This window comes from Macaca thibetana, chromosome 14, assembly GCF_024542745.1.
Source record: "Macaca thibetana thibetana isolate TM-01 chromosome 14, ASM2454274v1, whole genome shotgun sequence".
In the NCBI taxonomy this organism is placed as follows: Eukaryota; Metazoa; Chordata; class Mammalia; order Primates; family Cercopithecidae; genus Macaca; species Macaca thibetana.
Window position 1 is genome coordinate 15,866,729 of NC_065591.1, and position 9,105 is coordinate 15,875,833.

The window sequence follows — 9,105 nt, forward strand, 5'->3', positions numbered from 1 at the left end:
TTTGGGAGGCCGAGGTGGGAGGCTCATGAGGTCAGGAGTTTGAGACCAGCCTGGCTAACATGGTGAAACCCCGTCTCTACTAACAATACAAAAATTAGGTGGGCATGGTGGCAGACGCCTGTAGTCCCAGCTACTCGGGAGGCTGAGTCAGAAGAATTTCTTGAACCCGGGAGGCGGAGGTTGCGGTAAGCCAAGATTGTGCCACAGGACTCCAGCCTGGGTGACAGAGCGGGACTCTGTCTCAAAAAAAAAAAAAAAAAAAAAAGATGAAAGTATGTCATACATACTACTGTTAAGGGCACAGACCTTAAGCATACAACCCAATGAAATTTTACACATCTATACAGCTATATAACTACCACCTAGATCAAGACACTTTCCAGGCACTCAGACTCCATCATACCCCTCCCCAGCAGAGTAACAGACCCACCTCTCCTGCTCCAGTGCTAATGAACCACTATTCTGACTTTTCTCACTATCAATTAGTTTTGGCCATTCTTGAATTTCACACAGATATACATTGTCAGGCATGGTGACTCACGCCTGTAATCTCAGCACTTTGGGAGACTGAGACGGGAGGATCACTTGAGCCCAGGAGTTGGAGACTATTCTGGATAACATAGTGAGACCTCCAACTCTACAAAAAAAAAAAAAAAAAAAAAAAAAAAAAAAAAAAAAAAAAAAAAATTAGCTGGTCGTGGTGGTGCATGCCTGTAGTCTTAGCTCTTTGAGAGGCTGAGACAGGAGAATCTCTTGAGCCTGGGAGGCTGAGGCTGCATTGAGCCATGATTGCACCACTGCACTGCAGCCTAGGTGACAGAGTGAGATTCTGCCTCAAAAAAAAAAAAAATATATATATATATACACACACACACACACACACACACACACACATTATGTACTTTTTGGCATCTGGTGTCTTTTGCTCAACATCGGCGAAATTCATCTACACTGTGCGTATGAAAGGTTGGTTCTTTTTGCTGTGATGCAGTATTCCGTCGTGTGACTACAGGATGATTCCTATCGGTGGGCATTTGGGCTGTTTCCAGGTTCTGGCTATTATGAATAAAGTTGCTATGGATATTCTTGTACACGACTTCGGGTGAGCATATGCACTCATTTCGCTCATGTAAATACCTTGGGTGGAATTACCTGATCATAAGGTAGGTGTGTTGGCTTTGTAATGGGCTGACTTGGTTATCCTGAATTCCCTTTCTTGTGCATTTCTGGTTAGACTGGAACATGAGGGTGACTCTTGGAGGAATGTGGAGGGCAGAAGGGAAGCAGCAATCCGTTTGTGGCTCACACACGTTGTGGCTGAACTGCTGGTACACCTGGTTGGCAGGCAGCTGGTTTCTCCTTTGGCTTCGCCTACCGTAGGGCCAGGTGTGCCTGTGGTTAGCTCCATGCAGTGAATCCGGGCTTCTGCAAAATACTCACATTAACAACGACAGAGACAACAAAAGCTGATGTGGATTTAAAGGCTTCAGTTCATCCTCCTGGAGTTCCAGTTCATACTTATGGGCCTCAGCTTGCTCTGTCTTCCCCACTTTATATGCATCTTCCCTTCCCAACTGCCTGACCTGTGGCATTCAACTGCAACATGACATGCAAAGATAATAGCCTTACAAGATTGCTTAACCACCTCTTACAATTGAGTAAGGCCAAATCCCTGCAGCAATCCACAGAGAGAGTGGTTCCGCATCCCTGGTTGAACTTGGCTGATTCATTAAGTGTTTGTTTAACTCATTTCAAAACTGCCAGACACTTTTCCAAAGTGGCTGTTACTGCTCACTCCCTCCAGTTGTTCTGTGTCCAAGCCCCACCTTGATATTTTCATTCTTTAAAATTTTACCCATTCCAGTGGGTGGATATACCTGCAGTTTTGAACAGCTTGTTATGAAAGCGAGTGGGTAAGAAACTAGTCTGAGGAAAGAATTCAGTGCCTAAAGGATGCCAGTTTGATTTTCAATGATATCTTCACCACTTATTGGCTGTATGATCTTAGTTGACTTTTTCTCTCTCTAGGCTTCAGTTTTCTCATCTATGAAATGAATTCTTAATCATCGCTAACAAGTATTGACTGCTTACCAGATGGCAGACACTGTTCTAAGCACTTTATGTGTATCCCCTCATTGAATCCTCTTGACAAATGTTGAGGTGGGTGCTATTATTATCCCCAATTCGGAGAAAGGGAAACTGACTTAGGTAATCTGCCCGAGGTTACAAAGCTTATAAATAACAGAGCCAGGATTCAAACCCATACAGTCTGGCTTCCAAGTCCATGTTTTTACCATCTCTGTCCCTCCATTGTAAGGAAGCGCGAGGATACAGTGACAACACGGAAGTGAATTATCTGCAAAGGGCAGCACAGCTAGTGTGTATTGATTATTTCTCTTCAGTGGGTCTCAATGGGAAATTGCCTTTCAGTTCTATTAAATATGCAGAAATTAATCTAAGCAAACAAGGAAACACAAGCCTTCCACAATCATGATAAATGGAGCCAGAAAAGTAAGCTCTTCCTAGGATCCAGAAAAATCCAGCACTGTCCAAAGGAGAGGACACCCAGATGGCTCCTTGCCTTGGATATTCTGATCCTTGGCTGGATGGAGGCTTTATAGTGGTATGTCAAGCTTCACCTATGTGTTAATCCATCAACTCCCTTCCCTCTGACTTTGTACTCAACAAAGAACTTTCTGGTATTGATTTCCTTTCCCAAAAGCCTGTCCTTCCTGAAAGAGATTGTGCTGACCAGTCAGCCTTAGGATTCCCGTCTGCTGGGTGGTTTTATTTCTCAGTGTAAATTAATAAATTGCATTTCAGGTTTATCAATCAGTCTCTTATGAGTTGGTTTAGTGTGGGTCATTTCCCCTAGACTTAATCACAACAACTAAGCTCCCAGGGAGGGGCGGGGAAGGGAACACCACTGGAGTAGTATAACAGAGATGTCCAAAGAATGGTATGAAAAGATATACTATTAGGCTGAAGAGGACACAGAGAGGACTTCTGTATGGGGAAGGGAACATCAAGACAGGATTCCTGGAGGCAGATCACACTGGCACAGGAAAAGAGGTCCTTCAGCATAATGGTGAAAACATGGACTCTGGAGTCTGCCTATCTGGGCTGGAAGTCTATCTCCTCCCATTCACTGACTGAGTGACTTGACCAAGTGACTTCATCTCTTGAGGCCTCAGTTTCTTGGTCTTTAAAGTTAGCATAATGATAGTACCTCCCGTCCTTATGGGGTGGCTGTGGGCATTAAATAATAATATATATTACATAGAGCTCTCAGCACAATGCCTGTCCCAAAAGCAACACTCAGTAAATGATCGTCATTACTGTTGCCATTATTAATACCCAAAAGGTGCTTTCATTGAGAATTCTAGACAGGCACACATTTGAGGCCTGCTGCCTCCCTGAGGCCCCTGAGGCAATTTTGTCTTAAAAGGAATAAGAATTGAGTCTGTGTTTGCTTTAAGACCTGGAGGGCAGAATGCTTTTTGCAGATAGGGCTCTTTCCTTGAGAGTGGTCACAGCCCATCTTGCGGTTTTGCAACCCACGAGGAGAGCTGCATGTACAATCTATAAGAACCCATCAGCCCCGGGAACTTCCGTGGTTTCTGAGTCACTCTCAGGCCACTTGAGCTTCCAAGCAGAGGCTCCCAGGGCAGACTCACCATACAGGCCTTTTCTGCCCTCTCCCGTGCTGCATCTGGAGGCACACTCCTGCACCCCACGACAGATCCCTGCTCACTGTCAGCCTCTGTATGGAGTCCCAGCATTTCAGCAAGTCAGGGCTAAGAGAGGTTCAGCACTCGCTTCACAGAGGTAGGAATGGAGGCCCCAGGAGAGAAAGGTGCCCGGGGTAGCCCACCCAGGGGGCTCCAGAGCCGGGACTGGACCCTGGGTCTCCCACTTCCTTGTCCAGTGCTCTGTCTACAGTCCCCAGTGGAGCCTTCCCTAATTTCACCACAGACTTGCTTCCAGTCTAATGCCATGCCTCGAGTATCATCTGGGGTTCCCATCCTACATGGGCTCTCCTGGCAAGTGGAGGTTCCCCTCCGCCCCAGCTTCTCCTTCTCCCTCCAGCTAATCCCTACCTGCTTCCCCACCCGCCAGCGCCATGGAAACTGTTCCAGTCTTTTCCTGCTTCCCTTTGCCTTTATTCACAACAAAAATCCAATGTTCAACTGGCCCCAGCAGTTTCCTGCTCTTTTCATCTTGGGGGAGTTGGGCAAAGCTCCCAGTGTGAAAAACCCCGTTGTTTTCACTCAGGAGTCCTGTCTCCTCCTCCTGGATCCATTTCCTCTTTTCATGATCATGCGTGTGGGTGGGTGTGGGTGTCTGTGTGAGCAGAGCAGGGAGACACAGAATCACAGACAGGCAGCATTACTCTCTTTGTTTTCATCAAGGGTGCCATCTGAAAGAACTACCCATCTTCATTCCTATTGGTGATAACTGGTACCCCCATCAACCTGATTCCAGAGTTCCTGCTCTGTCCAGCTCTTGGGAAGCCTCCCAGGAAGGCTGCGTAGGGCACAGATTAAGAGCATCCACTGGCTGGGCATGTTGGCTCAGTCCTGTAATCCTAGCACTTTGGGGGACCGAGGCAGGCAGAGCACTTGAGCCCTGGAGTTTGAGACCAGTCTGGCCAACATGGTGAAACCCCATCTGTACTAAAAATGCAAAAAAAAATTAGCTGGGTATGGTGGCGCACGCCTGTAATCCCAGCTACTCGGGAGGCTGAGGCAGAAGAATCACTTGAACCTGGGAGGTGGAGGCTGCAGTGAACTGAGATCACACCACTGCACTCCAGCCTGGGTGACAGAGTGAGATGCTCTCTCAAAACAAAACGAAACAAAACAAAAAGCATTCGCTGCATTCAGAGCATCAGGTTTCTGTCCCAGTCCTGGCACTGCTACCTGGTGATGTTGGGGGAGCTGCTTCATCCCTCTGGGCCTCAGTTGGCCCAGATAATAGATGCTAATAACAACACCTATCGTGAGATTCAGTGACAGATTAAGCAAAAAGCGCTTCGAATCAGATACATAGTCATTGCTCAGTGCATTGCAGGTATTATTGATATTTCTTCTTTTTCTTCTCAGGGACGGGACGTGCCTGCACGTTGACACACTGTTCCCCAGCCTGGTCCTCAGAGTTGCAGGTTTAGATATTGTCAGTGCACTGAGGCATTCCTTTCTGGCAAAGTCTATTGGGAAGTCCAGTTACCAGTAAACGGTTGCTTGATGAACATGGAAGTGGAGCTGGGGCTTGGGAGGGTGAGTAGCAGGAGCCTCATACGGCCTGGTGTGATGGGGCCTGGGGCTCCTCTTTCTATTAGGCCTGGCCCAGCACTTCCAGTGTCTGGTCTGGTGGAGGAGTTCTGTTTTCTGCATGATGAAAGGGAGGCTGATCCAGGTACAACCTCTGCTGCCTCTCGCATCCACTGAAGCTGAGCTGGCTGCTCTGAGGGGCCAGAGTGGCCCCCTCCCTCCAGTGCCTCTTTGGGTGTCCTTTCAGATTCTCTCTAAACAGAAAGTCTCCCCAGAGCAAGGAGGCCTCATGTTGGCTGTGTAGTAGCTCCCCACCCTCCTGAGAACTGCTTTGAACACACTAGGAGATACCCTGAAGAGTGCAGCTCTAAGGCTCCATCCCCTTCCTGTCTACTCTGGCTCACGAGCAGACTTCCCACAGCTTACAGGACAATCCAAGCCCCTGCCTTAAGCCCAGACAGTCTTGGGGGGTTGCACTTGGGGGATAACATTTGGGTGTTATCTAGAGATCAGGTCTCTAGGGTGGGGCTTCTTAAGCAAGGTAAACTGAGCTCACCCATTACTTAGTGGATTTTTTTTCACTCCTAATTTATTTCTTTTTTGGGTTAGGAACACTTTAAAATTCTCCCTAAATGTGACTTTGTTTTCTGGTAAGTCAATCATATTTGTTAACAACAGTAGCTGCTATTTATTAATAGTGTACTAATTGGGCAGTTTTCATACATTATCTTTAATCCATACAACTCAATTCCAATTTTACAGATGAGGAGACGGAAGCTCGGAGATAATCAGTCATTGGCTTGATAGCAGTGTGCTTGTATTATTTTTGGCACTGCCTCAAGGGGATTAGAACTTTCTCTGCAGGTGAAATGATGTTTGCATTTACCTTTTGCTCTCTGACTTCCAAAACAGGCTCTAGAAATCCCTTTCAAGACCGTAGGTGAGAAAACTAAACATTTTAATTTGCAGGAGCCCACTGTGAAAGGAAAGCTGATGTTTGTTTGTTTATGTGTTTGGGGTATGGGAAATCAAAGCCCTTTATGTGAATGGCTCAGAGTTTATCTGCATATTCAAATTTAGAAAGTGATGTCAGAGGGTAGGAGAGAACATCTGGACTCGGCCCAGGGAGTGGCAGCTGCCCTCTCTGAGGTTGTTCAGAGGAAGCTTGAGGAGAGAGGTCCGTGGAGAGGTGGGGGCTGCATTGGAAGGTGGTGCTCTTGAGGACTAGAGGATACTAGCCTTTGCTTGTGCCAGGGGGATGATGGAGTGCAGCTCACTTACACTGCCCTGTTTGGCAAACCCTCTTTCCCTGACCTCAACATATCCATCTTCCCACTCTGCCCATAAAAACATCCATAGGGTGGATCCTGGGTATCCAGATCTGCTGATGATGGGAAGGAGAACCACCTCCTGCATTGGTACTTCGGTAGCAGGATACAGGAGACCCCGTTCTATGCTCCCTCTTCCCCTCAAAGCAATGTCCCATGGCTGGCGTTCCCAGACCCTGGACTGGTCCTTACCAGCCAGTTGACTGGACCTCAGAAGGGTTTTGAGCAGTTAAGTGAAGTCATCCAGTGGCAACCATGGAAATAAACTCTTGCAGCAGAATGGCGATGGCTTGGAAGCAGATGATGCCTGCGTGAGAGATGATAAGTGTCTGCATAGAGCAGTGGTCAAGGATGGATAGGAGAGATATTAAGGGGTGAAATCAATAGGACATGATTGACTGATGTGGGCTGAAATGTTAATGTCCTCACTTAGACAGTGACGCTGGCCTCAAATCTTGCCACTTTCTTCACAAACCTGTGCTCTAGCTGGTTCCCATATGTTCTTGTTTTGTTGAGGTTCCGTGCCTTTCAATGTGCTGTGCTGGCCTCTGCCTGGAAGACCATTCTCTCACTCCAGAAATCTTGCGTTTCTTTGTCTCTCCCACTAGAGAAGGAGCCCCTTGAGGGCAGGCACTGAATCTCTTCTCTATGAATCCCAGCACCTGGCACAGAGCCTGGGGTGCCACAGGTATTTGTTGAACCAATCAATCAATTAAAAAAAAAAGGATGGCCGGGCGCGGTGGCTCAAGCCTGTAATCCCAGCACTTTGGGAGGCCGAGACGGGCGGATCACGAGGTCAGGAGTTCGAGACCATCCTGGCTAACACGGTGAAACCCCGTCTCTACTAAAAAAAAATACAAAAAACTAGCCGGGCGAGGTGGCGGGCGCCTGTAGTCCCGGCTACTCGGGAGGCTGAGGCAGGAGAATGGCGTAAAAACCCGGGAGGCAGAGCTTGCAGTGAGCTGAGATCCGGCCACTGCACTCCAGCCTGGGCGACACAGCGAGACTCCGTCTCAAAAAAAAAAAAAAAAAAAAAAAAAAGGATGTGAGATGATGCAGAAGGAGGCGAAGAGAAAAGGGATGAAGACATTGGGTGTGCCGTCAGACCTTATTATAGTCACTTCTCTCTCCGATGTTACTCATTAATCCTCATCGGAGCCAGGCAGGAGAGTGATCAGAATAGCATCTGCCTTTTCTAGCTGCTGGAATTTGAACCAAAGAACATGGGAATGGTTCAGAGGATATTCTAATTTCCTGTCCCAAGAGTTCAGTAAGACGTGTGTTAGTAGAGGCCCATGTCTTCTGCAGACATTGTTGGGAGGTGTGTAGTGGAGGCTCTGAGTCAAGAGAGGTAACAAGATAAGATTCTCTCTTTGCTTTGACTTTTTTCGGTTTCTCCCTTGCTACTTCCACACTTACTGATCCCTCAAGGTCCTCAGGAGACTAAAAGACCAGAAGATAGGGCATGCATTAATTTCAGAGTCTGTCTTGCAGTAAAATAGAAAATCTTGCATCTTAAGCCCTGATTGTCCCGGGCTGCTATATTTTTGTGGATTAAAATGTATTTCTTAAAATAACTTAAAATGTTATTTTAAGAAGAGACTTGTTTTCTCTAATGTCCAAATGTTTGTTAAGATGGGGTGATGAGAGCATAGGTTTCAGAGTTGGGAAGGTACTGCGGCTTCGTAGAGTGACCATGGGCAAGTTCCTTTAAAATTCCTCCCCAAAGCTGCTTCTCTGGCTCTGTCTACATAACTGCAGACTAGAAATCCACTACCCTACAATCTGCCTACAGCACCTGCGCCATGCAGGGACCTCATACACCCATCTCATACTTCTTTTAAGACAATTCCTATAATTAAGGTCCTATTGTCCTTGTCTTACAGGTGGGGCAGCCAAAGAGCTTGCCTCAGGTTGTATAACTAGCAAGTAGCTTGGGGTACAGGACCCCAGCCACCCTTCCTCCATTCAGTCAAGTCACTAGAGTGGTCACAGACTTTATCTTTTGTGTTTTGGTGGTGAACTGGAAAATACTCAGTTGGATCTGGAAAATACTCAGTTCTGGCTGTCCCCTATCCTAACCTCTATTTCTTCCTCTTAAAAAAAAGAGGAGTGGGCTTGGAATAGCTGGAGTTCCTGGGCCCCCACGGGATCCAGGTAGCTGGGGTTGGGAGTCTGCAGACTGCATCTAATATGCAAGAAGCTCTCCCCCAAACTGAGCTTTTGACAAGGGAACAGCCACTCAGGCCAAAGAAGACATCAGCTCACGTGCTCTGGACTGGAAGGATGGTAAGGCAGCTGCTTAGACTGGCTACCTCACGCTGATCACAAGCTCCGATGGGCAATTATATATGTCTTTGATTAATAAAAAATGGGGCAATGAATGAATAGTTAATCAATGCAGTCTGCTGGGAAGGCTCTTTCAGAACCTGGGGGTGGGGGTGAGGCCGGGAGTCATCTAAGGGGTCTTCGGGAGCGAAAAGATGGGGCAGTCCTCCAGGCGG

At 47.2% G+C, this 9,105-nt stretch overlaps 1 protein-coding gene across 1 annotated transcript in view; it reads right to left on the reverse strand.

Annotated features, from left to right (window-relative positions):
- SERPING1 (serpin family G member 1) overlaps positions 1 to 9,105 on the reverse strand; it is a 437,682-nt gene that overhangs the window by 184,157 nt on the left and 244,420 nt on the right. The gene's annotated exons all lie outside the window — the stretch shown is intronic.